We start from the raw sequence: 6,000 nt of genomic DNA on the forward strand, positions 1-6,000 counted from the left end.
GTAAAGAGAAGCAGACATATATTGAGGACTATGCAGGGAGACAGAATTTCATTATGTTTATGTTGTGGGATTTTTTTAACAAAAATTATATGTTTTGTATCATTCGCCATTGAGTTTTTGCCATTTGCCCTACAGGTGTACAGCATCTTGCATAACAGGGTGATAGTCCATGATTAAGATTTCTAGGAGTGTCTGCAATAAAAATATTAACTTTCCATCCATTTATGTACTGCCATATTTGATAATAATTGCCACAAATGCCAGGGATTTGGAGAGGTCTCATTATGGCAGAATAATAAAAATCTAAATATGAACTCATCCAAATACCAATGTATGTCCATCAGAAATATCTATATCTAATCATCTAATCTATATCCAAAGGGGAGGAAGATAATTTTATTATCAAGTCCTCTTGTAGTAAATCAGAATTCCTGATTAGCATCCAAATGCAAAACTGGCATTACCAAATTTGCTTACATTTTATCCAGGCAAACTATTCTCTGACCTGGACAGTGAGGAGATTCACAAAAGCTTGCATGTTTTTAAATGAGATCTGAAACTTTAATTAACAAGTTTTTTCTTTTGGGTTGACAGTCTTCCTTACTTTAACCGAGAAATACCTGTGACTGTTCTTGCTGTATCTGGTATAATATTTATAAGGAATGTCCTAGTAAGTAAGAATTTAAGTCACTGACATTCACTAATAATCATGAATATGATTTTCAAAACAACCTGAGGGATTTGAATACATAATGTTCTTCCCCCTCTAATTCTTCCCATACTTCTGTCATTATCCTCTGCAGTATTGTACCTACTTCAGGGCTCAATCCTCCAAACACAGAATGCAGTTCCAGGAAGCCCATAATGATGTGAGGGGCTGAGACTTCAGATTAAAATCTTTCCTAGGGAAGGAATGCACACTTAGAGCTCTGTAGGAAAAGCAAAGTAAGTAAAATAGAGAAAGGGAAAGGGGAAGGGGAAGAGGAAGAGGAAGAGGAAGGGAAAGGAAAAGGGAAAGGGAAAGGAGGAAAGGAGAAAAGAAAACATAATTGATTCCTACAGCTGTCAGGCTAACTGAAATGAAAGGAGTCAACTTCTTATCTCATACTGTTAGATCCTCTACTCACACCAGCAGCATTACTTCAGAGGGCTCTCCAGAGCTCAACAGACTGACACCAAAGAATACAATTATTCTTTTCTTATATTAATATAACTTTGCAGAGAAAGAGACCAAAAAAGCATAAATTGTCTGTTTATTTTTTAGCTGAGGGTAATAAAGAGTCTTTAAAATTTCACAGAGACGTATCAGATGTAGAAAACTCAGTCTTGCAATTCCCATTAATTTTAATGTGATGTACAATCAGTCCCTGAATGCTAAAAATGCCTCTCACAGTGAAACACACACAAATGTCCCTGTTGTCTTTTTGCATCCTTTGATGATTTTTTGTGTATTTTGGCCTTTGTAGAGAGTATACGCCCTAAAATCTTGTCTGCAGTTCCCTGTTAGTATTGCAGTGAGTGGCTGCATTTTGAAATCATATGCAGGATTTTGATTTCCTGACCCTATGTCTATAGTTATATGCACTGATGAGGTCGCCCCTGAGCCTTCTCCTCCAGGCTGAACAGTCTCAGCATTCTCAACCTCTCCAGGCCAGCTAGAGGTCAGTCACTGGTGGTACATCACGGGGGCTGATACTGAGACCAGCACTATGTAACATCTTCTTTAATGACAAGGATGGTGGGATAGGGTCCACCCTCGGCAAATTGCCAGGTAATTCGTGGATCCAGGGGCTCCTCGGCACACCAGTGCTACTAAATTATTTGTCTAGGACCCTATAGAAAATCTGCAGGCTGGCCAGGAATTTAACCTCATTGTCTTGGGGTTGGGCTAATATCATGGCACTGAACCAGCATTCACAGGCCTGGCTCTGGGATAATGACAGCATTACTGGGATGCATTTGTCCAAATTGCTTACTGCAATTCTCAGACTCAAATCCCATCTGTGAGTAGAACTTTTATGTAGAATTTCTCCAAATAAGGACAATATTCAGAAGCACGCCAAAAATTTGACATTCATTACTAGAAATTATCTCAATTTCTAGTACAAATTTGTATTTGGATAGAAATTTCTCCAAAGCTGCCCTCTGGATTAAACATTTGAGTTCTGTCATTTAGCAGAACTGATTTTTTATTTCAAGTAGACATCTATTAATTAATTATTGACCTATTAACTGTATTAATTATTGTTAAAATTAATTTATTTCCCCCCTCCTTTTTTTTTGCATTTTGTTGCATTATTCTCCTTAGCCTAGGATTGAACATGAGAACAGCTGGGGAGCAAACAGATTGCTTGTCACTGAATGTTCTAGCAATATAAAGTTGGTAGAAATTTTTTGAAATAAGATGGTTCCATATCTGCAAGAATTGCATCCCCCAAAAAATCCTCCGAAAGCAAAACAGTATGATCACAAACATCAGTCAAAAAGACCTTGAAGAGCCCTTGTCTTTCCTTCAGGTGAGAAGGAGGTGCCAGGAGATGTGCGCCACCAGGCTGTGAGCATTGCTCGTCTTGGGGAGCAGGGGTTGCCTGCAGACTCTGAACTGTCAGCATGGCTGTAAGTGATGAAATCACTGAACTGGAATAAGCCAGGTGGCTGTTTCTAACAGCAGCATTTCAACAACTGCAAGGGATTTTCAAATTGAAAAGCAAAGAGCTGGCATTGTCACACCAGGTACTTCTTCATGGGAGATGTATAGCTCAGGAGCAGCGGCAGTCTGGGAAGGGTAGAGAGAAAATTCTTCATTTCACAGAATCATTGGAATAATTAATTTTTTCTTTAAAATATTTCAAATTTTCTCAAATCCAGCTATAGAAATGAATTTGAGATACTCTTCTCTGATCCATTATCTTGTTACTGGATTCATGTGTAATCAAATTCCTCTTGTATATGAAGGATGATGTCCTGCACCTAGAAAAATGATACATTTCTATCCCAGGATTATTATGTGTCTCCTGCAGACAGAAAGGGGGTTGGTAAAGAGACTGACGTTCATAGCTGCTGGTCTAAAGCCTGACTTAGATGCCAGGATATCCCAGGCTTGGCAATTCCCACTGGCTTGAAAGAGTCTGTCAAATGGACTCAAGTATTAAGTGGGATTTAGTACATCCATCCTTGCTGTCACTGTCACAGATACCATATGGAAGGAGACTCACTTTTCCATCTTGACAGTCCCATTCATGGGAACACAGAGCTGTAAAGATACTGGCTTCTTACTTGGGTCAGATTAGTTCATGTGCAAGACACAGGTGATGGAAAGGAAAGGTGGCCTCTAGCATCATCTGATACTGCTCATATAACAAGCCATGGCCACATGCATACTAACTCTGAAATCTCTCTAGTTTTACAGCTTTTGATCAAGAAAAGTCATGAGGGAGCTATTACAGAGGCAGCTTTTGAGTACTCAAGCCAGAGGCTTGTTTGGGGTTGGTGTACAGAGCACCAGACCAGGTGGTCAAACCACAACAAAACATGTTTTGAGAGCTGAAGGGAAACATCGTATTATGATAAATTTCGGGAGATACCAATCAATCCCTGTGGTGAAAAAAGGACCATAAAGCAGATGCACTTCCTTAGCCAATGGCAAATAGTATTTCTCTCTACAGTACCTGTGGGGTACCTGAGCATGCAAGCTGTTCTTCTGCCAGAAAGGTTTTATTTTGCCATAAGCGTGATATAGTGGTTTTCTGTCATTTAGAGGCAACACACATAGCTAAACATCATGCAGTGATTTAGAAACTTGATTAGACAGTTACACAGCTTTCATTTCCTCAGTAAAAAGGAAGCTGAACTATCTATCAGCACCAACGGCTCTTGTTGCACAGCCCACTACTGTTGTACAGTAAGTGGAAGGTAGCTCTTGCTGCCAGTTTTCATTTGTTTGTTTTTCCCAGATAAAAGGACAAAATCATTAAATACTGGCTGACCACTTCATTTCACATGAGCGAAGATGTGGACAGGCTGGTTTCTAAATAAAAGTTTAATGATTTGACATACAGCAAGAAAAAAGCAGGCACCTTCTAGGTTTTATCTTCATCTGCACACAAAATTTTTATTTCTTGTAATAGATTATGACCAGCAGGAGTCTGTGGCTGCAGAAGTGAATGTATCACTGAGTGCTGACCTCTACTAACCTCACCTGTGTATTTCACAAAGCCATCATTCTCCCATTATGGCAGCGAGTACCATACCTGTACTCCTACATCATAGGGAACCATGCAGCTGAGATCCCCCCTCCTCCGCCTCACAGCCTCTTGCTCAGAGAGCAAGAGAAATCATGGAATGAATAGGGAAGCTGGTAAAATTCCGTTTTCACCTGCTTGTGTGGTTAAAATTGAGATTTTACTTCAGAGAATTTTAAAAGTGGTATACAAAAGTATCACCATTAAGTGCTGCGTATACTCCACTGACAGAGTTGTTTGTTCGTCTGAACCTGAAAACTGAAGTCTCTAAAAATTATGACTTAAACAGTACTTGCACATTTCTATGCCATGCAAAGGTGATTTGCAAATAAGTTTTTTAATAATGGAAATAACTCTTCCTAATATAGTAAAAGGCCTATTAATTATCTTTGCTTTTGATATTTAAATTTTTGCCTTAAAAATATCAGGATTACACAATTTTTTTTTCTTACTGTTTTTAAGGTATATTTCTCTAGACAAATTCAAAATATTCACAGTGAATGTTAAGGCTAATCAAAGGGGAAAGATACAGGTTCTTCAATGAAAGTCTTCTCATTCCAAGATAGCTCATTCCAGAAAGTTAAATATGTAAATTGTTGTTACAACAGTTAACAAAACCAAGCTCCTCTACAGTCTAAAAAAAAGCTTTCCCTTATCTCCACTCACCCTCTAGCTCTTGAGACAAACTGGACTTTTTTCTTCTTTTCTCTCTCTGCGAAGAGGTACATTCCCATGGTTCTATTATAAAAATCAGATTAAATAAACCGCTTCTGGTATTATTAAAAAGCAAAAGTAGCTTGAGATGATTTTTCCATCTTTTATCAAGTCATCTTTAGGAAGTGAGATAAAAATTTCTCATCCTGTGAAATGCCTTGTCCTTCCTTTTGGACGGTTCTTTCTCCCCTCTCAGATTTTCTTTCGAAATGTTGAGGGGGAGGTGGAAGAAGCAAGAACACCCACGCACAGCAAGTCATGCCAGGGCCAAGGCTTTTCCTACATGAAGGTGTTTTATAGTAAAAAAAAAAAATCACTCTCACATTTCTTATGAAGCATAAGATCATCTATAATAATAGATAACAATATGTTATATAAAGTGTAATGCATAATGTAAAATTGCAATGCCATCTGCTGGTGGTGTGTGGTGGGAGAACAAAGACGATGCGATGTCCATGTAATAACCTCTTGGCAAGTGTCTGCAGTAACACGGTGGTGGGTAGTTTCCCACAGAGCCGCTCTGCCCCTCGGCCCATCCTCCTCCTCCTCACTGCCCTCACCCCGCAGAGCCGGCCCCCGCCCCGTCCCACACCTCCCCGCTTGCTCCCGGGTCCCCGCAGCGCCCCATTTTTGGCCAGGCCGCTCTGAGGGCTGCGTTACATTGAAGGAGCGTATTTCCGAGGCGCAGCGGTGCCGCGGAGCGCAGGGTATGGTGGTGTCTGCGTCAGGCCTGGAAAGGCCGGTTAGGCCCCGTACCCCGCCTTGTGCCCCGGCAGGGCCTGCCCCAGGGGACCGTGCTGAAGGGGCGAGCAGCCGAAGTGGTGATGGAAACGTGACCTGGCACACTGCAGGAACCAAGTTTCCCTCCTGGAGAGAAAGCGCGTCTGGCCGCGAGCACACTTCAAAGACGCGACAAGGCGGCTGCAGAGCAGAACGGGACCAAGGCTTCGCCGAGGCCGGCAGCGGGAGCAGGAACAAGAGCCGCCGCTGCCCACCGTCCCTGGGGAGGTTTTCCAGCGACAGGCGAGGCGGGGCCTGCGGCTCG

General features: G+C 41.4%; 1 protein-coding gene across 2 annotated transcripts in view; it reads left to right on the forward strand.

Moving 5' to 3' along the window:
* The window catches only part of NECAB1 (N-terminal EF-hand calcium binding protein 1), a 76,491-nt gene that overhangs the window by 1,017 nt on the left and 69,474 nt on the right, over nucleotides 1-6,000 (forward strand). The gene's annotated exons all lie outside the window — the stretch shown is intronic.

Source organism: Athene cunicularia (genome assembly GCF_003259725.1).
Source record: "Athene cunicularia isolate RWA chromosome 2 unlocalized genomic scaffold, athCun1 chr2_part1, whole genome shotgun sequence".
NCBI lineage: Eukaryota > Metazoa > Chordata > Aves > Strigiformes > Strigidae > Athene > Athene cunicularia.